This window comes from Balaenoptera borealis (genome assembly GCF_965194805.1).
Source record: "Balaenoptera borealis genome assembly, chromosome: 12".
Taxonomy (NCBI): Eukaryota; Metazoa; Chordata; class Mammalia; order Artiodactyla; family Balaenopteridae; genus Balaenoptera; species Balaenoptera borealis.
In genome coordinates this window covers 18,476,815-18,501,147 of record NC_138869.1, presented here as the reverse complement: position 1 = coordinate 18,501,147, position 24,333 = coordinate 18,476,815, and the positions used below count along the sequence as shown (strand labels likewise).

At 36.9% G+C, this 24,333-nt stretch overlaps 1 long non-coding RNA gene across 1 annotated transcript; it reads left to right on the top strand.

Moving 5' to 3' along the window:
• Nucleotides 1–118: 118 nt before the first annotated feature.
• Nucleotides 119–18,886, top strand: LOC309607163. Its single transcript, XR_014232292.1, has 2 exons — nucleotides 119–5,464; nucleotides 5,846–18,886. It is a non-coding gene; the product is annotated as an uncharacterized lncRNA (long non-coding RNA).
• The last annotated feature ends 5,447 nt before the right edge of the window (nucleotides 18,887–24,333 follow it).

The following is a 24,333-nucleotide window of genomic DNA, read 5'->3' as shown; positions in this document are numbered from 1 at the left end:
CCCAGCTGAGAACCATGGCTTAATAGTTTTCTAATCAGGGGATTATTAAATATCTGTTGAACTTATGAACGAGCAAAAAATAATTTACCAAACCTAATATAATCTGATTTTTAAAAGCTAATTGAAGGGGAACTTTTATTATAATGACTATAAGCAACAAAAGCATTGTGCAGTGCTTATAATGATTTGTTCAAGAAAAGGCACTCCATTGAAATGGAAAATAATACTATTTCAAGGTATAGAAGCAAGTAGGGTCAATATGGTTAAAGGAAGACCTACACTGAATGGAAGAGGGTTTGAAATTTTTATTCATTTTAGGGCAGTACGTAAAGGGCATTAAATCTTTATTGTACAAACTTCCAGTTATAAAATAAATGTCATGAGGATGTAATGTACAGAATGGCGACTATAGTTAATAATACTGTACTGTATATTTGAAAGTTGCTAAACTTAAAAGATCTTAAAAGTTTTCATCACAAGGAAAAAAAACTGTAACTATGTATGATGACTGATGTTAACTAGACTCACTGTTGTGATCATTCCATAATATATACAAATATTGAATCATTATGTTTTACACCTGAAACTAATATGTTATATGCCAATTATATCTCAATAAAAAACTTTGCTTTATTAACTTAATTTGTACTTCCAAATGAAAATCTCAATATTTATGATTAATGTGCAGAAATGGTTATAAAAGTAGTTTGAAAATTGAATTTGTGGTTTTACTGAGATTGTATACTGTCATAAACCTTAGATTAAATTATTTTTATCGAGTTTTAAGTAGAAGTCTTACTAAACCAAAATCTGCATCACCAAACATCTTAATTTTCTCTAAATAAGATTACATAAGCATTTTCCCAATTCATTTCAGTTTTTTTTTTGTTGTTGCTCTGTATTTCAGCAAGGAGGGCTGTTTTTCTGGATAAAGCGCTTTTGCAGAACATGATGAGCAAAGTGCTGTCCTTTATCTTGTTAGAAATCTCATATGAGAGATTTAGGAAATTTATCAGGAATACCACCTGGGGCAACTTGAATTGAATCTTAGTTAGCTGAGACTTTTGACTAATTTATTCTCCCATTCCACTTGCATGATTGATACAGTTTTTACAGTATGTTGACATTTTGCAAAGCAGTGCCAGATAGAGGAATAATTGCTATTGGATAAAAACCCACGGTTGTACTGTAATAAGATATTTGTTATGAATATCATACAAATGCAAGTTGACTATAAAACTATTTTAAATGAGTTGAATGGTCATTTTATAAGAAAGACAGATTCATTTAATTTGAGCCCTGCTTGGGGAAAGTCAATACAGAGATTGCCAATATAAGCAATTACATATTAAATGGAATTTGTACAGTACATTTGAGTGTAGATCTTGCTTTTCAATTTTTTTGCATAATTGCAAATGATTAGATTCCAATGAGGCAATCCATGCCGCAAGTCATGGGAAACAACGGTGCTTCTCATTATTAACCTGTCGGAGTGAAAACTTTAAGTTGAAAGTATTGGATGGTAATAATAGAACCAAAGGATAAAGAGGACAGTGAGAGACAATGGTCTTGTTTCTAGGCTGACACAGAATTACTTTTAATGACTGAATGAATATCCCTATTAAAGAAGGTTCTTATCTCAATAACTTATAATTCTAAATTTTTTCTATCCGGAAATTCTCCTATGCCTTGAGTCACTCATGTCACATTTTCTTCTTCCTCTGTTCCTCTTGATAAAAATGGGAATTCTTATAGTATAGTTCTCATGTTAGAGGGCTACTGGAATGCTAATGTACCCTTTAATATCTAGAATAAGTTATTTAAATCCCATAATGTTTCATTCATTGAGGGGCATAAGTTAGTACTCAATAATTGTTGGCCTGAATTCTAATTTCATTCATTAAGTGTTAATGAGTACTTACTATGTACCAACTGCTAACCTAGGTTCTAATATGGAAACTATACAAAAATATTTGAAAAGCAAGATCTGAGGTTAAAGGTATTGAACTATAAAAATATGAATAAAGTACCCTCTCCATTTGCAGAGTTCCTTACAGCCTGAGAGAGAAAACAAATACACAAGAAACTACTTGTAATTTTATGTAACCGTACTGGAGGAGGTCATGGAGAGAATGTGACTCTGTTGACACGTGAGCTGGGCCCACACAACTGGAGGCTCCTCACCAATCCCCTGTCCTCGGAATGTGCATCCCACTTGCCTTCCCTGCACTAGAAGCTCCCCCAAGAACTCAGCCTGGAGAGAGTGATGTGTTCTTGAGACCGAGCTGGATGGTACACACGAATGCACCCAGTTAAGGCCTCTGTATAAACTTCCAAGATTCTGGCAGGTGGGTGAGAGATCTACTCATCTTGCTACCGCCCAAGACAAACCCTGTGTGTAAGTCCCTTGCTTATTAAAACTGCCCCCTACCAATCTGGAATGTTCTGCTACTTTCTTTGGTCTCTCCTTGCCTTCCGTGTATGGGGGCCAGTTTCAGATTTCACAGGAGAAGCTCCTGAGGTTTTAAACCAACAAACCAGTACTCTGATGGAAACGACAGCCATACTTCTAATTCTACTTCTAATGTATATGCTCAGTCCCAGGTCCAGATAACGACTCAGGAAAAACTCAAACTGGGACTTCCCTGGTGGTCCAGTGGGTGAGATTCCACGCTCCCAATGCAGGGGGCCCGGGTTCAATCCCTGGTCAGGGAACTAGATCCCTCATGCCGCATGGAAGATCCCACATGCTGCAACTAAGACCCGGCAAAGCAAAAAAAAACCCCTCAAACTCACCTCCTCCCCTGGACACCCGGAAGCTACAGCTATCTATGGAATAATGTCTTCTGAAAAGAGCCTAAAACTGGTGGAGTGACCTCTTCACACTGGGCCGAGAGGGAAGCCACATCTAAGCTGCGACCCAAAATCAGGGGGGAGCTCCATACCTGAAGCTTTTTTTTTTTTTTTTTCTGAGGAAAAGTTGGGGTGTCCAACACCGGGCATCTCAACTATTAAGACCTGCACTTGGGAGACAAGGCCCCCAAACCCCTGGCTTTGAAGACTGACGGAGTCCACAGGGACAAGACCCGAGGGGCTGAGAGGAACTGAGAAACTCCTCGCACAGACTCACCCGCTACTCCAGCGCCCGGCGCAGAATCAGCCCTTTAAAAGGTGCCCAGACTCGATGTGAAAGAGACTCATTTGCTAATTTTAAGTGTGGGTTTGAAGGGCAGGAACCTGCTGGGATACTCTCTGCGGACCGGGCTGGTGGGCGCCATCTTCCCGCTCTTCCTCTGTGGTGCTGAAGCCCGCGGGCACCATCTTTTTTTTTTTTTTTTCCTTTCCTTTTTCTTTTTTTTCCTTACTCAGAGGGTGCCTCCTTGTGCTCTTCTATGCCACGCAAAGTGTGCCAGCATTTCCTGGAAGGCAGCTTCTCCACACGTCTGGGGCCCAGCTTTTTTAGCTGCTGCCGAGGACACGCCCCTTGAATCTCTTGCTCCAGAGATGGGGGTGGGGTCGGGGGTGTTGCTTTCCTGAGTCCCGTGCAGCTGTGACATAACCAACCACGGAAGGCGCAGTTCTCCACAGGCCGCCCTCGCCAGGGCTCTGCGCACACCGCTGACTAAAATGTGCTCCCATCTTTCTGAGAAAGACTTATTTGCCTGTGAGGAGCTCCCGCCTGAGGGGAGCTCAGGTCTGCTGCGAGCAGAGGCTGCCGACGCCCCTGAGGGCGCTGCGCCGCCATCTTGGCGGCCCCTCTGCCCCCATAGTTTGCCCGTGTCCCGCACACGGGAGCTTCCACGCTCCTCTGGAACCCTTGTATTTGCCGCTGCCGCACAGGGGGCACCTCCAGACGGCCTGGCTCTGGCGGCTTCCGCGCGCGGCCCCACAGGACTGCGTATGTGCGCTTGTTTAAGAGCTGCCGCCTGAGGCTGGGCTTCCAGTCAGCCGAGTCAGTGCGGGCTGAGCCCTCCCCTCCCTTCAGGACGCTGACAGGGCTGGGCAGAGCTCACCCACTGGGAGCCGCGAAAAATGAAATAGGCTGCTGGACGGTCACAAAGCCTGAGAGACAACCAAGAGCCGGGGCAGGACTGCAGGATAAAGTCCATCTACACGAGGCCTCTCCTTGCGGACCAGGAAGGTGGCTGCTTCACTTAATGCACGGAAACCAGCACCGAGAGTCGAGGAACGTGAAGAAACAGGAATATGTTCCAAGTGAAAGAACAAGATAAAACCTCAGGGGGGAAAATTAATGAAACAGATAATCTACCTGATAAAAAGTTCAAAACTAACCTATATCCTCAGATGAGAAGGCAGAGCCTGAGTCAAAAAAGTGAAGATTCACTCTCTTCCGTAGCATTGACAGTTTTATTCGAAATATTGAAGGTAGGTTTTTCACAACTTTTTTTCTTCTGTCGTGGTCTTATTCACAAGTGGCAAAATATCACTGTATTTGGTTGCCATATGTAAATGAAAACAGGGTAACTGTGTGGAAGAGTACATCATTAATGCAGAATCTGGAAGTTTCTGAATGTTATGAGAGTTCAAGGAAACAACTAAACTAAGCTTAGAGTACTTTAAATGACAACAGATGTCTAAGAATTTCACCTCCTCTAATCATAACTGTTTGTTGACTCCTGTCTATACATCTCCAACTGGTATTTGCAAAGCATGCAGTTCGGTAGGTCAAAGAAACTTGAAGAGTTTCCTTTTTCATCTTGAACACAAATTGCTAAAGAGGTCTGAAGAGACACTGATTTACATTATCACCATAGTAACTACAGTTGGTATTTTTACATTTAGGTTTGTAGATGTATTGCCTACAATAAATTTAAAACCAAAATATTTTCAATAGAAAAACAGAAATAAAATATCTATGCATAAAATCTCAAGAGTTTGTCGCCTGGTTTGAAGTTTATGGAACAGGGCTAGAAAGAATGAACAGGTTTTATCTGACCTACCTTCTAGCAATCCTTCTAAAATCCAAAAACATGGATTTTAAGTCAATAACTCTGCAAATAATGCAAATAGATAGTTGTTCCCAGAGGAGAGAAATACGTGGTTGACCTAAAATCTAGAGCATCATTCTGGTTAGCTTGGCCCTTTTCCAGCTGTCAAAGGTGCTAATGCAATTGGCACCCACCAGTCAACGTGTTCCTACACCTGGTTCATCCCTAGTTTAAATGAAGTTGTAGTTTCTTCTAGTATCTGGTTTATATCAGAAAACAATTTTTCTGGTAATTCCTATATCTGCTGGTTTTTTAGAGTAATATAAAAATATTTTCTTCGGTATATACAATAAATTAAAATTTAAATCTCATAAAAAAAGGCAATAATTTGGCTGCACATTCCCCTCATTAATGTGGTCACAGTTAAGAAAATAGCTCCTAAGAGCATTTGAGAAGAAACTCCCAAATTTCCTACTTCTAAACAGTGTCAAGCCTGGTATGTAGCAGAATTAAAGGTGCCACTTTTTTTTTTTTTTTTTAATAAATTTATTTAATTAATTAATTTATTTTTGGCTGCGTTGGGTCTTCGTTGCTGTGCATGGGCTTTCTCTAGTTGCGGGGAGCAGGGGCTACTCTTCACTGCGGTGCACGGACTTCTCATTGCAGTGGCTTCCCTTGCTGTGACGCACAGGCTCTAGGTGCGTGGACTTCAGTAGCCGTGGCACACAGGCTCAGTAGTTGTGGCTTGTGGACTCTAGAGCGCAGGCTCAGCAGTTATGGTGCACGGGCTTAGCTGCTCCACAGCATGTGGGATCCTCCCGGACCAGGGCCCGAACCCGTGTCCCCTGCATTGGCAGGCAGATTCCCAACCACTGAGCCACCAGGGAAGCCCAAAGGTGCCACTTTTGATCTGCACCTCCTGACAAGTTTTATAAGCCCACTTAGATGATAAAATATTTAGAACTCCCTAGTTGCTAAGTAAGTTTCTAACTGCACAATAGTTGCTTTAAAGAAATGTACACTGATGCATAGTGATTACATTTTTTACTAAATGAAAACTATTGAAAGCACTTTGATTTTGTCTCTATGCCTTAGGTCTCCTGAACTCTTCCCTGTTCAAGTGAAGGCTTGACCTTTTCCACACAGTACTGAACCAACTTAATGCCTTATAATATGCTAATTATGTCTTACGGAGACTCTCAATTATTCCTTTTTAAAAAAAGTTTTTGTATTGTTTCATTAAAAGAACTATAACTCACATTTTATGATATAGAAAGACAACTAAAAGACAATGTTCGGGCCTTAGGTACTGAGATTCAGTTATGTGTCAAGGTTCTAGAAACTTCTTGACTTCTGGTGGCATATAATAAGAAAAAAAAGAACCAAACAGACATAGAAACTGTAGTCAACTGAAGGGCCTATGAAAGAAATAGATGTTTTAAAGTGTTAACTGAAATGCTATTTGCAAATGTTTTTATTTGATGTTCTCAAGTAAAAGGTTAACAAGAAGGGAAGAAAATGGGGAGGGAAGCTAAGTCGAGGCAACTCTTGAAAATCTGTCACATTTGTTTCTGGGTTTGTTTTTTTTTTTTTACATCCCCCTTGCTTTTGTGTCAGGCATCTTCCGTATCCTGGGCCCAATACTCTAAAATGAAAAAGAGAAGATATATAGACACCAAAGAAATTCATGTCAATAACAAGACACTAATGCCATTAAATCTGAAGTTTTTCATGTCACGATGGCATGGATGCAGTTGACATTTTATTAATAAAGTGCAGAATTTTCTTGATAAAAATATGTAAGTGGAATGTCAATGTGGTAACATTTTTGACTGAGGTAAACAACAGTAAAGTGGAATTTGAGAATGGATAAGAAAAGCTATGGTAAATGTCACATCCCTAGATCACCCCGTATACTCTTTAATCTACATGTTCTTTTTTTGCCAATATTTAATTATAATGATATCGTACAAGGTGGTTGAAGGGAATATTTTCATAGTGGCTTTGACAGTTCCTCAGCCAGCAGAGAACTTTGTGGTGCTTGAATTTTGCAAAATTAATCATTCAACACAATTAGCATAGGGTCTCTTGGGCTATAAGCAAGGTCTTTATTTTATAATTCAAGGTAGATCTTAATAAGAAATGTTATTTTTTTACTGTTTATGATAATTATGTTTATGATTCTAGATGCATACAAGAATATTTTGTTGTATTGGACAATAAGACAGTACATTAAGGATGTTTTTGTTCTGTATTAATCTATTTTAAAAATCTATTTTAAGCATAATACAAAATGTCTATGTAAGAATCATATCAAGTCAACCTATGGTTATAAATACTCATAAGTAATTCCACAGATCATTCAAAAACTCTTTTCCAAAGTCATTGTGCTATTATTTGACAGGATGAATTCATTGTCCAAAGCTATATTTAAACATGAGATTTTCTACCCCAGTACTTATCAATCAATTCTAGTGAGGTTAGGGAAAAGGCAAGTCTGAGATTAAATATTTTTAAAGGATAATCTAATTATGGGCAATAAAGAGTTGGATGTTCTTATGTATCCTGAGTGTATGGAGAAACAATATGATCAAGAAAAGTGGAAGGAGCTTTTTCTTCTTACATGCAGTGTCTCAAGTGTTTATGGAGAAAACAACACAGTCTGTAAAATCATGTTTTGTTAAAAATGGTATTGCACAGTGAAATCCTGGGTGATAACATCTATGAGGAATCTTGGCGATCACCCAGTCTAAATCTTCCATTAAAAATAACAAGCTTTTATTGCTAATTATCATTAGAGATGATAATTGGCATATTTAAGATGAGAAAATTAGAACTCAAATCTCCTGGCTCTAATTGCAAAACACTTTCCATTTTACCATACTCCCTGTTTTGATTTAAATTTAAAACAAGCATTTGAGTCAAGTAATGGAAGCATAGACAGGGCTGAAGATATTTCCCCCTGTTTTATTACCTTCCCTTTGACACCTCCAGCTGAAATCCAGTTGACATATACTGAGTACTCTGTAAATTTCCAGGATTATGTCATTATCACAATTTATTATTCACCAGTCAACTTCCCCTGTATGGTAGGGCTACTCCAGTTTCTAAACTAATCATAGTTGGACAGAAAGCTTTACCACCTCCAAAAAGTAAGGATTATAATTATATCCTATGAGCTTCTACCTTGATTCCCTGTCTAGCACTATAGTAATACTCTGTAAACATTACAGCTCTCTCTTTGAAATCACTCTACCCCAGTCCACAAACTTGCTGCTTTTTATTTTAGCATTGCATTTGAACAATTTAATAGCCTTTTATTTTCATGGATGCTTGTCTGACTAATGCAGTGCATTAAGCAGTTTCTTCTTCTCCCCTCAAGTCCCTCAAATCACAGGATTAACTTGTTGAATTAGAAATGCTTCATTTCCCCTGTGACTTGCAAAGTAGCTTCCCTGATGACATTTGGTCAACAAAATGAGTAAATCGACATTTTGGTGTTGTTCTTGAATTTCATTCATTCTGGAATTAGCAAAACAAATCACTGTTTTGGAATATACTGTAAATAACATATATCTATAGATGGGGGAGCGGGGGGTGGCTGGCATTAAGGTACAATATGACATCAACAGTTCTAAGAAATACTGATCCAAAGAAGTCTGTTGAAGAGAGAGTTCAGTTCTAACTAATGATTGAAATCACTATCCAAGGTCTCTTTAAAAACTGAACTTAAGTTCTCCTTTATCATAGAAATACAAAGTGCTTTAATAAGGGACAAAGCCCACTTATCTGAAATCTTACTTGTATTAAGTGTTACTAGTTCCAAGTAGAAATAGGGCATAGTCTGAATTCCCAGATATCATAGTGAGCTCCCTATGTTTTTCACCTTCTTCAATGAAGGAACTCATCCCTATCCAACAAAGTAGAAACCACAGTTTGTTCTTCAAAAATAGTTAGGTACCAATTGATGTCTGGAGGCAGGAGAGCATAGGGGTTTAGAAAAACGTGGTCTCTGGAATTAGACCTCCTGTGCATGTCTCCTCAGTCTAATTCATTCTGTCTTTTATCTTGGGCAAAATAGCTCAACTTCTCTGGGGCTTCCACTTTGGGTTGTTGGTAGAATTAAAAGAAACAATGAATGTAAATTTCTTAGAACAGTGCCTGGCCACTGGAAAGCATTCAATCATTAATAGCTATTGTTATTCTAGGATTGAAATCCTGTAATTTTTTTTTTTTTTAACAAAGAGCAAGTCAGAAGTAATAGGCAAAGCACAATTATAATGCTTTGAGGGCTTTGTTTCCTCATGTTGCAAATTCTAGGATATAATTTACTGCAACTTCAGTTTTTACTAGAAGATCAAAGGTTACTAGTCTATAGCAGCTATTAACTGAATATGGCTCACAGAACATACCTTGCCCACTGTTTGTTCTCTTAAATAAAGTTTTATTGGAGCTCAGTGACACCCATTCATTTACGTATGATCTGTGGCTGCTTTTGCTCTGCAGTAGCAGAGTTGAATAGTTTCGTTAGAAACAGTGTTGTCCATAAAGCATAACATATTTATTATCTGTCCCTTTACAGAAAGAGTTTGCTTAACCCTAGTTATAGCAGTAGTTAGATATAGTTTTGGAAGATAAGTGAGTTCTAAGAATAGGTTTTGCTGGGAAGAACTTCTGCGAATTTAATGCTAAAAAAAGACAGATTTATGTTGCAAATGGTTCATAAAAAGTAAATTATCCAAGAGTCCACACTTTATTAAAGCTTTATTGAAGCATAATTTACATACTATAGCATTCACCATTTTAAGCATATGATTCAATAATATATTCCCACAATTATATATGGAGTTGCACAACCATTGGCACAAATCCAGTTTTCAAGCATTTTCATTACTCTGAAAAATTCCTTGTACCTGTCTGTTTTCAATCCCTACTCTCACCCACAGCCTCAAGCAACTATTTATCTCCTTTCCATCTCTATAAATTTGCCTTTTATGGACATTTCCTATAAATGGAATCATATATATCATGTTTACATCGGGCTTATTTCACTTAGGATACTGTTTTTAAGGTCCACTCACGTAGACAAAGGATCAGTTTTTGTTCCTTTTGATTGCTAAACAGTGTTTCATCATATGGGTGTACGATGTTTTGTTTATTCACCAGTGATGGACACGTGGGTTGTTTTCAGTTTGGGGCTTTTATGAATAATGCTGCTGCTGTGAACATTCACTATGAAGTCCTTATGTTAACAACGTATATTTTCATTTATCTTTTGTAGATTCCTAGGAGTGGAATTACTTATCATCTGGTAAGTTTATGCTTAAATTCTTAAGAAATTACCGAACTGTTTTCCAAAGTGGTCATACCATGTTACATTCTCACAAGTGGATGTGGTTCCAGTTTTTCACATCCCCACCAACAGTTATTTTCTTTCTATTTTAACCATCCTAGTGGATGTAAAATAGTATCTCGTTGTTTTAATTTGCATTTTCTAATAACAACGAATAGTGTTTCATATGCTTAAGAGTTGCTTATGTGTTATCTTTGGTGAAATGTTTATTCAAATCCTTTGCTCATTTTTAACTGGATTTTTCGGTCTTTTTATTATAGAATTGTTAGAGTTCTATAAATTCTAGATACAAATCTTTTATCAGATATCTAGTCTTATTTTTAACAACTCATTACTTCAAATCAGTGGCAGACCAAAGTAGTGTTAATCGTCTGATAAGTTGTAATGCCTTGTAGTAAATAAAGTATAGACTTTGGAGTCAGGCGGTCCTGGGTTCATGTTTTATCCCTGCTGTTACCAGCTGTATAGACCCTGACTGGGTTGAGGCTCAAAGTTTTAATTTTCTTCTCTTTAAAGTAGGATTTATAATACAAACTTCATGTGAGAAATGAATGAGTGAGTTCAGATCAGCAACTTTCTTTGAAGTGAAGTCAATACGTAAAACCCAATTCCTGCCCTCTAGTAGTTATATTCTCTTTGGGAGAGAGGTATTTAAATAGAGAATGTCTTTCTGTGATAGCTGCTATTTTAAGGTATTGACAGGGTCCAGCTGATACTAGGAAGCAAGAAATTTGACTGAGTGAGGCAGAATGGTCAGGAAATCCTTTTTGGAGGATCTGGTACTAGGAAGTGTTAAACACAAGATAGAAGTAAGCCACGAGGAGTGAGCATTCAAGGCTGGAGCCAGTGTAGTTTTAAAAATATTCCCTTTGTGTTCGATTACTAAGTAAATCTTTTAGAAAAGATTTATAGGTGAATTTTCTTAGAGAATATTTGTTTTCCATCTACTGACAAAAAAGTGTTATTCATGTTGATGCCATCACGGCAAAGGAGAGCTAAATTCATGAGGCTTGTTGGTCAGTTGCAATAAGACTCCTGAAATATCTGATAATAAGGTTCAGAATCATTTCTAAAGGATTTAAAAATACATGCTGGAAGTGTTAGGTTGTAACTATGTATAAAAAAGAATCCAGAATAATCCAGTTTCCACTTTTTTCTACTTCATTGCAATGATATAGTGCTACCAAAAAAAATCAGCAAAGAAGGGAAAATGTGTTACTTTTGTCTAGTTGAAAGCTGGGAGACTATGTAAGGTATATTAACTTTTTTCATGCTACCTGACAACCACCAAACGTTATTAATGAAGCTCAGAACAGTCTAGTTGTGCATGAGTTTTGTATTAAATTGATAGCAAATCAAAGTGTGATATTTAAGATGCTGAGGGATATGCCTGATGTCATTCAATGCCCTTTTCTTATTCTGTACATTTATTAGGAGCCTGTCTTCAAAGTATCTTTAAGTTGGGCTTAATGTCAAGAAGATGAGGACTAATATTACATGAAATAAGAATAAAAGGATAGAGGGAATTCAAGGCCTTGGAGAGGCTGAGAAAAAGGAGGGTGTAAAAAGTCAAAGTATAGACAAAAGGTCATCCAGGTAATGGAATGTTTGCACTGTTTTTCTACAAATTGTGATCTTTCAGAAAGTCCCAGAAGCAATTCATATCCTGATCTGCCTTACTTCCCTTCAGGATAATCTGAAACTTATGCATAAAAAATAATATCATCCATGGAAGTCACAGGCAGTGTAAAATGTATAGTTATGTTCAAGGGGGATTTATTATCAATCACTAACAAACAAAACAACAACAACAAAAAAAAGACTGTAATGCTAATGTTTGGAAAGACAAAAACTGTCAGATGTGGAATTGAAAAAGAGTTCCAAATAAGTTTCATTCAGGAGCTCTTCACTCCCTTCTTAGCACTAAGTAATTTTATATAAGAGCAGAAGCAACACTATCTACCTGAAGCAGTTTTCAAATAAGCCACGATTGTTAGCGTGAACTGAGAAAAGAGATGGAAAAGAGAATAAGAATCAAAAATAAGGCAAAGAAAAACTATAGTTAGTAGGGGAAAATGGAAAAAAAAGGAATTGGCTGGGGGGAAATATCTGTAAAGTTCTGTAGGGAATTGAGATTTCAACTTCCTGTATAAAATAAAGCACAGCTTTGACGATTATCAGTTTAATTTGGTCTTGAATCAAAGTACGTTTTCCTTTCACTTGTTTCCAGGGATCAAATGAACTGGATAATTTCTAGAGTTTCCATTTGGGGAATTCAGACACAGCATTTAGATTCAAGTGCATGGACCATGTTAGAAAAAATAATAATAATTGGTAGAAAAACCTGTATTTGAACCATAAAGGATAAATGAGTTTATGAGATAAATCAAAGCAGCTACATAAGAGGTGATTTGCATAGACAGGGGAGGCATAATAAACAGACGATTTATCTTTCAAAGTCCAGTTCAAAGACCTTCTCCTGATATCCTGATGGGAATTAATCATCCTTTCTCTTCACTCTCATTGTCCCTCTATTATAGCAGTTATTTCATGTTCGTTTTATTATTATTTACATGCTATGTTTATGACATTTTAATTTTAATGTCCTTGAGGATATGACCTAGGTCTGACTGAGTTTTATTTCTTCCGTCCTCTGATTTCTACACAAACAGACACATATCCATTTTCCACCCAGAGTACAGGGCATAATTCCATGCAGGTGTTAGTAAATTGGACTCTAAGCAGAGAAGGACCCACAATTGAGAACTTGTCTCACTACATGAAGTCTGATCTTAGTCCACGACTCAGGCTTTTAAATTCTGCTTCTTGTTCTGTGAAATGGGATCATAATTCCAATTTAACCAGTTACTGTAGGGTGAAATGAAAATTTTTTCCTGCCTCTGTTGATTGGGATAGATATACAACTTGAACTCTCTTAAGCAAGAATAAGAGATGGAGAGGGTAAACTTTGATGAGGGAACTGTACCTGGGGAAGCTCACAGATCAAAGAGAGAACTCTGGGATCAGGGGAACCTCCTGAGTCTTCAGGTATTTCTGAACTCATTTCCAGCGAGACTGTATTGATGCACTCCTAATTTCTTCATTTTTTTAAAATGTTAACTTTATTTCTTCAGTCTTTGTATGTGTCACGGAACGATTCCGCAAAGGAGAAAGAATTTATCTTCCTTTCAAGGTCTAGCAGAAAAATCCCAGGGAAGGACGTTGGTGGTCTCACTCTCTGTCATGTGCTCACTTTTGACTAGAATCAGAGAATTACCAGAAAGAGATTCTTGACAGAAAAAAAGACAATAACTACCAAATGCACTCCACACCAAGTGCTTAGCACAATGCTTTGCACATAACGAATGCTTACAAAATGTCTCAGTTTTATATATACTTTTAATGAAGAACCAGTGAATTCTAGAGAAAGAATGATTCTCTGTACAATAGGTTGTTCAATAAGAATCTATTACATGAGTAAGTGTCTGTGGCCATAAGGTGAAAAAATAATCCTCTGGATTATTATAACATCCATCTTCCCTGTATCAGTAAATTGCACTATCCACCCAAAACCTAGGAGATTTGCAGTTGATTTCTCTCCAGAATAGATAATGACCCTGTGCATGTATTTCCATTTCCATGGATACAATCCTCGACTAAGCCACTGTCATCGTTCAATGGATTGCTGAAATAGGCTTCCAAAAAATTCTCTGCTTCCACTTTTGTCCTCTTAGTGACTATTTTCTCCAAAGTAACCAAGATAATTTTTTATGAGTAAATATACCCAATCAATCTTCTGTTTAAAATGAGTGTCTTCTCATGGCAATAAGAATATAGTCTACACCCTTAACCACGTATAAAATCCCTTCTCCATCTGGCTTCTCCCTCCCACTGTACCTTCATCACATACTACTCTTATGTCCCTGCACCACCAACCTCATTTATGTCAATCAGGAATAAAACTTCGTCCTAGCTCAGGTTGTTAAAACTGTTTTTCTTCTCCAGAATGTTCTTATTCCAGACCTTTGTATGGCTGCCTCCTTTGCAGTGGATCTGTAATGAAATGCATCATCATAACCAAGAGCCTTCTCCTCTAACATCCTTAGCTAATGTAGTGCACCCTCACCTCATTGCTCATTTCCCCCAAGTAGAATATAAACTCCAAGCATTCCTCAAACGCAAATCAAGTGTTTACAGAGCCTTGGAGGCCTTCCTTAAAATCTGTAAGGAGAGGATACCAAGAAAAAGTGTATCAATTGCCAAGGCAGCCTCTCCAAGGTACAAACTAGGATAGATGTCATAGTAACCACTATGGGACTGTCCTACTTATTTTGTCAGCTCAGGAGGGGATGAATGAGGAATGTTAAGTTGAAGCTAGTATGCGTGTGTGCCTGTGTTTTTGTGCCTATGTATTTTTCCATCTTTTATTATACTGATATATCCTCCTCTAAAAATTAACAAAAAGGAAAGTCAATTTTATTTATTAAGTATCACTGATATAGGTCCCAAGAATCTCAGTTGGGACTGGAGCTGCAAAATCTTTGTCTTGGTTGTAGCAGGTATAACAACTTTAATGTGGGTTATGGATTCTACCTCAGGGCTACAAAAAGACAACAAAGTGAAAGACCTTACATGCTTGACTCATTTCTTTCCTCTGATACACTCTGAGTACACCAAAGTGGTGACTAATTTTCCGACTAAACTCTGATATGCCTTAGCATTTAGAACAGGATTTATCCATCAAGGATTTCGGGTTAGATTCCAATAGACAGTGGCTGAGTCTGACAAGCAAAATAAGGGATTGCCTCTTTAAGGGAGAAATCCACAAAAGGAAGGATTCTTTTGCATTTATTGTGGGATGAAATGAAGCTTGCTATTGGAAACAGGTCCCATGAAGAGTACTGACAGCAAAGTTTTTTACGATATTAGAAATGGGCACTGTAAAATTCCATCTTTATTGAAAATATTTCCTCTTTGCCATCTACAAAATGTAACTCAACTAGGAAAAGGCAGGGGAAAATGGCTTGTTCCTAATACAATATGCAAACCTCCCTCTGCTTTCAGTCCTCTGTGTCCATTTCCCAAAACGAGTTCAGGAAAGTAGATATGTAATGTTTCTTTCTGTGTGCAAAAAGTTGGAAGTTGAAAAATAAAAACAAAAAACCTGTGTTTGCTATTCATTATATAAAGAGATCCCTAATTTTCTTTGCACTTAGACTGTGTTTTACAGAGCTGTATAAAATTTTCAATCTTCTCTGAAAGCAACAGAGCGCACACACACACATAATTTATCTGATCAAAGAAAAATAGTACCAAAGGAATGCTAGGAGGCTTAAAGGAATACTAAATGTTACAAGCATAAGAAGAAAATAAATTCATTCTGATTCAAATGATCTAGAAACACTTTTGGAATAATTTGAATTTGAGCAGAGACTTAAAGTAGGAGTAAACCTTTAATGAATGGACATTAGGTTGTAAGCAAATGGGAAAGGTAGGAAACTGCAGAACACTTTGAAAGAAAGCAAGCAGTCTCATGAGATAGAGGTATGCATATGTGAAATTGTGGTTCAGTTTAGGAGTATAACAAGTTATGGGCAGACCTGGGATTATGAATTTGACTTCATGAGAGTATAAACCCTTTGTTGCAGCATTCAGTACATAACAAACTCAAGGAACAATTCAAATCCTATACCTTTAATAAAGCCTTTCTAGTTATTGTGACCCTTAAGGATATCTCTGCCCTATGACACTTCTTTATCCAACATAGATTTTCATCTTAATTGCAATCTGTCTTGTCTCAATTTCTGTTTCATCTGTGTTTGCAGTGTAACTCTCAAGAAACTCAGAACAACTTGAGTCCTAATATTATGTCAAAAAATAGAGCCTGACACAGTTTCAGATACAAAGTTACCACTTAATGAGCACATTATTGATTACATATGGTAAAGGAAAAAAAAACATACTCCCAAATTGAAACAATGGCAGTCACAACCTCACGTGTTTTGCTTAACCTATAGGACGGATATCGATCCCATCTGACCACAAAAAAAGAACTTGCATAAAGGGTTTACTTTCTGAACACTTCAGTCATATTCACTCTGCTGTGTGGTCAAAAATCCATTAGTGGAGTGCCAGCAATGCATCAAATGTGCTATTAATTTCACTCGCAGCAGAGGTTCTGCACTTTGATGAGGACCACTTAAATTTAATAGAGAAGCAAGCTGCCCCGTGCCTGTTCTAAAACAGGAAAGTGACCCAAAATCGAGGAGACAGATTTATGTGACATGCCCAGAATGTGATGCATGCCTTTTGGCCAGACCCTATGAGGTGAAATGGCAGTTCTGGGGACAGGAACTCCAGGGTGATATGCAAGAGCAGACAGGCTTGCTTCTTTCACCAGGGCTCAGAAAAAGGATGACCCTCATATTAGAGAGCCTATAAATGTGTAAAACATTATTTCATCCAAGACGGCAGCCCTCTGGACACTGAGGCTGTGAGGAGAACTGGAGGGAACGTGCAGGCTGCCAAGGCAATTGTCAGAAACGGCTGCCAGAGAATCGGATGCTGTGGCTGCAGAGATATTATCTGTGGTTTGGCATTTGGAGCCTACCCTAGAAGTTCAAAGAGGAGCAGCAATAACTGAAGCAACTCTCAGGGGAACACAAGAGCGATATTACCTATAATTTATAGGACTTTAAAGACAAACTTTGATTTTGAGGGGATACACCAGGAATGATGTTGCCTCTGTAAGGGAAATTGCCTTAGCGCATGTGTGCTGCAGATTTCTCTGAAGACGAGCATGAAAATTAAAATGACAGAGAAAGCTTTTCATGAACTGTCTTGATTAGGTAACTTCTGGTCATATTTGAGTCAAGCCATGGCAGTATAAGCATAACTCTAAAGGTGAAAAGCCTAATCAGTGCAGCGGAATTCTAACAACTAGAGAAAGATTCCCAGCCACCATTTCTAATGACTTGAACAATAGAACTGCCCAACAAATAATGGGAAAGCTTAGAAAGTATTCAGTCAGAGTCCACACAGCAGCTGTTGAAATGTTTGTCTCCAAATTGCAGCCAGAATAAGGATGGGGTTAGATAAGTGATGACGGCTAGAATTTTGTCTCACGTCAAAATGTAGGACTATACTCACCTAGCTAGTATCCTCCAGCATTGTATTAGGGATTATTATTACTTCTGATGTATTATGACTCATCCATTATATATAATGGATGAATTGATTCATTTATTCAGTAAGTAATTATATTCAGTAGGTAGTTATTGAGTGCATACTATGTATCAGGACTGGATCTAGTTGTTGGGGATACAGAAGTGAATATAACAGACAAGTTTCTCCTCTCTTTACCTTCTAGCGGAAGTAGGCAAAAAATAAACCAAATTTTAAAAAAACATATACTGCGAGTCTTTTAGATGGAAAGAAAAAAACAAAATGGGGAAGAAGCAAGGCACTAATGGAAATGCGATTTTAAATAGGGTGTCCGTGGAATACCTCAATAAGATGGTAACGTTTGAGGCAAGAAGTGAAGAAGTGAGTCATGTGGGTATCTGAGGAAAGAAGAAGTGTAGGAAAGAGCAAGTAAAGAAGTCCTGATGCTGCTTTGTGTCGGAGAGTTCAAGGAGTAGCAAAAAGTCTATGTATGGCTGGAATGGAATAGATGAGGGGATGAGAAGCAGAAGGGAGCAGGGACCTAGTTAGAGGCCATGGAGGCCATTGTGAGAATCTTGGTTGTTACTCCAAGTGGATGGGAAACCAATGGAGAGTTTTGAGCAAAGGAAGGAAATGATTAATCTTATGATTTTAAAACATCACTCTGGCTGCTGTGATTAAAACCCAGTGGGGCAAGGACAGAACAAAGGGTCCAGTTAGGAAGCACTTGGAATAATTCAGACAGGGGAGAATAACAGCTTTGGAGCCATAGACACATTGATGATGAGTTCAACTAGGTGTTAGTGAGTCTTCTTTAAAATACATAGGGAGTATACAAAATGAAATCAAATAGTTATACTACAAAACTGATTTTTAAAAATGTTGTAATTGAGAGACCAAATGCTACGTAGTGCAGAGAAAAGAACAACTGATTTAAGCAGGGACAGGTGAGAATCAAGTAAGCAAAAAATCAGAAATGGCTTTCTGAGGGGGGTGGTGTAGATTTGAACCTGGACAAATAGACATACAAATAGACATTTAAACACAACCTGTTCCTCCCTGCTTGGCAGCTGTAGGGAAGAGCTGAAGGGAGATGTTGAAAAAGGCTGAGGAGGAGATGGCAAATATATTTTAAGTACAAACATTGAGAGTAGCTGCATAGAATTATTCTAATACTGTATCTGAGATCAAGCAGGGGGAAAGTGAAGATGGTTAGTAATACTTTGTAGGAGCACAGAAAAGGGTAGGTTAGGGAATTCCAGAGTGTGGAGGTGACAATGAGCAAAAATATAGCAGCAGGAATGTATGAACCTTATTCAAGAAACAATAGATTCTCTATCGTGCCTGGAACATAGGGCATGTGGAGGAAACAATGAGAAATGATAAATCAAGTTTCAGCTACTCATTTTATTTTTATTTTTTAAATAAACTTATTTATTTTTATTTATTTATCTTTGCGTTGGGTTTTCATTGCTGCGTACAGGCTTTCTCTAGTTGTGGTGAGCGGGGGCTACTCTTCGTTGCGGTGCGTGGGCTTCTCATTGTGGTGGCTTCTCTTGCTGCGGAGCACGGGCTCTAGGCGCGTGGGCTTCAGTAGTTGTGGCTTGTGGGCTCTAGAGTGCAGGCTCAGTAGTTGTGGCGTGTGGGCTCAGTAGTTGTGATGCACGGGCTTAGTTGCTTCGCGGCATGTGGGATCTTCCCGGACCAGGGCCCGAACCCGTGTCCCCTGCATTGGCAGGCAGATCCTTAACCACGGTGCCACCAGGGAAGCCCTCAGCTACTCATTTTAAACAGAGAAAACTCAGCTCTTTGAGTAGATAAACCAACCAGTATGTTGAATAAATTGGTTTTGTTTGAAACAGTCATTAACCTATAAATTACACATGTTCTTCACTTTAAGAAGAAGCAAGGTATTTGAAAGTTAATGTAGAATCTCAATAGTGATACATAATCATGTAGCAAAGATATTGAAACACATGTATCCAAATGGTTTAGAAAGTCTAAAGTAATTGCATTCAAAATTCTTAAAAAATGAATATAACCACTTGATTTTATTTTATCCCTAAATCTAGATTTTTCACAATTTGTAAATAAAGTATATACCATTTATATATATTAAAATATTGAGGACTTTTCAGAAGCTCTAGTAACATGTTTAACATATTGCAATAAAATTAAATGATAAATAATTTGGTTCTTATATCTTGCTTTCTTCCTCACCAGTTATGTGACTTAAGCAAATTACTTAATATCTCTGTGCATTAGTTTCTTCATCTGTAAAAAAGAATTATTTTAAGGGAAATCGAATTATCGATGTGAATGCAATTTGGAAGTGCTGTGATCTTTATTCATGTCTTGCAAAGTATGTGTGTGTGCTGAGAGTGTAATTATTTCAATAAGCAATATAGCACCCAAACATCTTGATGTTTAGCAAATGTGTAGAACCTGTCAGCCTATATAGCAGTTGGATAGTCTAGTACCTGTCTAACAGGATACCTAGACTATAGGAGATGAGGTTGGAATGGCTATAGGCACAACCTGCCTGTGACAACATTGGTTGCTATGATCAAGACTATCCTTTAAAGAATGAGCTCATACAAAAATTTAGCCTTGATACCTTCTATGCTAGGAATGCATATATGGTGGAAGGTACTTCAAACATGAGATCATTAATGTATTTTAACAGTGATCAGTTACCAGCAAGAATAGAGCACAAAATTATGATAACTACCAGTTATTTTGGGGGGTTACTCTGTGATCATAGCATATTATTTTTAGTCAGTTCACCAACAATATATGATCATATTTTCTCATGATTCATACACAAGGAAATTAAGGTGCAGAGAGGTTAAATAATTAACCCAATAAGATGCTATTTTAAACAGTATCTCTGTGTGGTGTACGATGCTCTATGTGATGTCCTACTCCTTTGTTCCCCATTAATCTCTTACTGACATGAGAAGGAGGATGTACTTTGTAGAAAAGAAGAAATGTATGCTAAGGGGGAATGTGACAAAAATACCAATGATTAGATGTATCTATGTCAAGATTCTTTCTAATAACATAAGTAAATTACACACACACACACACACACACACACGGTTTGCAATGGGTTTCAAATATATTTCCTTATACAATGACCCTGTAAATCGCTCTATTTTGCATTTTACAGATGTTGAAATTGCATAACTCACAGAGGTTACGTGACTTGCCTGAGGTCAAACAGTATAGTGTAGTATGTAGCAGATCTGGGTCATAAGCCCAGGATGTCTGAGTCAAAATCTATTTCTTTCCATTACGCCACTTATCAATCCTCAGAGCATAGCTGTCCCCTTAATGTTGGCCTTGGATATCTTGTATCAAATCATTTCAGATGCCACATTTAGATTATTACAAAACTATTACCTACATAAATAATGTATCCGTTATCATATTATTTATTGTTATTTCTTGGCGTACACGACAGGGGATATATAGGCATTTGGATTCAGAAATGCTGATAACTTCTTTCCAAAGAGGTTGTAATTGATTTTTTCCTGTGTCTTGTTATCAATGTACAGTTAATAATATATGTCACTCCAATGTAACATCTAAATTTACTGAGCTCAATGGGATGTTCCTGCATCATCAAGCTGAAATCCTGGTATTGCAGTGAGGAGAATACTGTATTGCAAGCAAGTGAAATGCTTTGTAAAGTTCATGCTTACATTATTGTAGGAACTTTATGAGTTCCAACTACACTGTGACTGACATGCCCTTTACTGTCTCAGGCCTAATCTTGTCACTTTTTTTCCAAGGCACAATACATTTTAACAAGAATTTAGACCCAGCAATGCTGTAGAATGAGATTTTTTGACAATACAATAGTTTAAACACTACTTAGGGACGCATTACATCATGAATGCAGTTATTTATATTCAATGTCCATTATCGTTAATGGACAGATTTGCTTGTGATTCCAGTGTGGAATCTATAAAGAATACAAATTTAATAGCAGACAATGGCATTGATCCGTGTTCAACCAATAAATAACTGAGAAACAAGGGTGTGAGAGTTGGGTTTTCCATTTCAAGATGCCTGTATTCAGCATTCTAAAATACTGATAGTATGTACCTAGCAGAATTTCTGTGTGTGCACTCTTAAGTTTTGTGTAGTTGCTCACTCTGGTATATTCTACAATTTGGGGTATGTAACTTTATCCCTTTTTGGTGTCATTTTATCCCTTTATGGTGTACCTACCAATACTACCTACTACTCAAAAGAGTAGTTCTGACTTAAATAAACTATATAATATAATCAGGTATGACCAATGTAAAAAATATTTCTAGTGCTGAGCCTTTTTCATAGAAATGTGAAAACTCCATCCATACTTAAAAAAAAAAATCCTAAGTAGAATAGTAGCATTTTTCTTAGTCCCAACATTACTGTAAATAGAAAGATGGACAGAGCTCTTATGATTTCCTTTCAAATTGACTATACAACTGGGTAAGGATTAAGATACTATGTAAAAAAGAAAGAAAAGATACTTATTTTGGTTATGGATTTTTGCTTTGACTAATTCGTATTTTAGCTATGTTTAGATGTATTTGGAAAGCTGAAAGTTATTAAAAACATAATACTACTATGTACAATCAAAAATTTATTACTAAATAAAAATATGCCATTTACTTTCCTCTCTTCTATTAAACTTTAAAAAGAAATAAAAAAGCAAATAAATTGAAAGAGAACAACAATCTACAGTGAAAGCCATCACTGAGCTACTTTAATGATGTACAATCTGTTAGCTATATGAAGACTGTAAACAGACTAATATTTCGAGAAGTGTAGGATGAATCACCCATTTAGAAGCATTGAAGAGAAAATGAAGAAGCTATGAGTGAGTTGTGAAGCAATGAATAAGAACGTATTATACCACAGGAAGCCATCAATATTTGTTTATTATGTCAGTATGAGGAATAAATCTGTTAGCTAATTTGTATTCTCCACAGTTAATTCCAGTGTTCCCGCCTGAGCGTTTTTGTTCCAGAATGAGTGTTGCACAGCTGTTTAATGATGCCATCAAGAATTCAGAAAGTCATGGTCCCTTGGAGTTAGAAAGGCATTGCAAAGTATGATATCAAACCAGGAATGATATAACATTACCTTCAGACATTCTATACTTCTTTCTTGCTCTCTCCTGTAACTCCCTCTCTCTCTGTCATGTTTTACATCTTTTAATATTCTCTCCAGTTTTAAAAATATCTGCTCAGACAAAAAGCAAAATAATTACTAGGTTAAATGGTGAAAGCACTATTTTTTTTTTTACACTGCAAACTTCTTTAAAATGTTTTTGGGTTTACTTTACTTTAGCAATGACTTACGCAATATAATTAAACTCAGAAATTAAACAATTTCATGTTTAGAAAGATCTATACTTACAAATTGCTCATAGACATATCACAATATAGAGATTATAGCTTATATTTACACATATACCTGTATTAAGGTAGTAGTTTTAAAAAATAATATTAATCCCTTTTAAATAATATTGTAAACAAAAAGACAACCTACTTAATGGGAAAAATATTTGCAAATGATATGACTGATAATGTGTTAATACCCCCCAAAAATGTAAAAAAAGTATACAAGTCAATATCAAAAAGACAAAAAGCCCAATTAAAAAATGGGCAGAAAAACTGAATAGACATTTTTCCAAAGAAGATATACAGATGACCAACAGGCCCATGTATAAAAGATGCTCAGCATCGCTAATCATCAGAGAAATGCAAATCAAAACCACAATAAGATATCACTTCACACCTGTCAAAATGACTGTCATCAAAAAGTCTAGAAATAACAAATGTTGGCAAGGATATATAGAAAAAGGACCCTTAGTACCTGGTTGGTAGGATTGTAAATTGTTGCAGCCACTGTGGAAAACAGTATGGAGGTTCTCAAAAAACTAAAAATAGAACTACCATATGATCTAGCAATTCCACTGCTGGGTATATATCCAAAGAAAACAAAAACACTAATTTGAAAAGATTCATGAACCCCAGTGTTCATAGTAACATTATTTACAATTGCCAAGATATGGAAGTGCCCATCAATAGATGAATAGATAAAGAAGTTATGCTATATATCTACAATGGAATATTACTCAGCCCTAAAAAAAGAATGATGTTCTGGCATTTGGATGGACCTGGAGAGTATTATGGTTAGTGAAATAAGTTAGAGACAGACAGATACTCTATGTTATCACTTATATGTGGAATCTAAAAAATAAAATAAATGTATATAACAAAACAAAAACAGACTCACAGATATAGAGAAGGAACTAGTGGTTACCAGTGGGAAGAGGAAAAGCAGGAGGGGTGGGATAGGGGTATGGAATTAAGAGGCACAGAGTACTATGTATAAAATAAATAAGCAACAAGGATATATTGTACAGGACATGGAAATATAGCCATTATTTTGTAATAACTTTAAATGGAGTATAATCTATAAAAAGACTGAATCACTATGTTATACACCTGAAACTAGTATAATATTGTAAATCAACTATACTCAAATTAAAAACAAATAAATAGTATTTTAGATAATATTTATTACTTTCTAGATTTTAGAAAGGATTTTTTTGTGTTCTGTAAAGCCACATTCCTTCCCTTCTTTTCTGATATTGTTTTCCTGCAAACATGATTAAACTTGGTGCCTTCTCTTACTTCAGAGGAAAGTTAAATTCTTAATCTCAGCCTGAAATTATGACAGGAAAGTGACAAACTGGACTTGTACTTCTGAACTCTCCTTAAATAAGTTTGAAATTTGCTCAATTCAGTGTCACAGAAGGTTCCAGATGAGAATCTTACTTTAGTGATCATAATATCCTAC